The following is a 318-nucleotide window of genomic DNA, read 5'->3' on the forward strand; positions in this document are numbered from 1 at the left end:
TCAGGGTGGGCTGGGGTGCCTGGCCAGCCTGGATGAGGGGCTGAGGGTCGTTTTCAGGCTGGTGGGCGACTGAAGCTCTCAAGCTCTCATTTTTCTTTTTTTTTTATTCTGGGATTTATTTACCTTCTATAGCTGTCACTGGAGCTGAGAGCCAGCTCCAGGTCTGAGGCCGTTGCCGCTGAAAGCAGGTATCTGGGGTTTGTTTAGCTTCTATAACTGAAACTCTGTTGCCATCACTGGTGCTCTAAGCTCTGAGCCCGCTGGTGGCTGAAAGCAGGTTTCTGGGGTTTGTTTAGCTTCTATAATTGCAACATTGTT

General features: G+C 50.0%; 1 protein-coding gene across 2 annotated transcripts in view; it reads left to right on the plus strand.

Moving 5' to 3' along the window:
* Positions 1–318, plus strand: part of FSTL5 (follistatin-like 5) — a 592,573-nt gene that overhangs the window by 520,503 nt on the left and 71,752 nt on the right. The window lies entirely within an intron of this gene.

The sequence above is a fragment of the Myotis brandtii genome, unplaced genomic scaffold (assembly GCF_000412655.1).
Source record: "Myotis brandtii unplaced genomic scaffold, ASM41265v1 scaffold136, whole genome shotgun sequence".
In the NCBI taxonomy this organism is placed as follows: domain Eukaryota; kingdom Metazoa; phylum Chordata; class Mammalia; order Chiroptera; family Vespertilionidae; genus Myotis; species Myotis brandtii.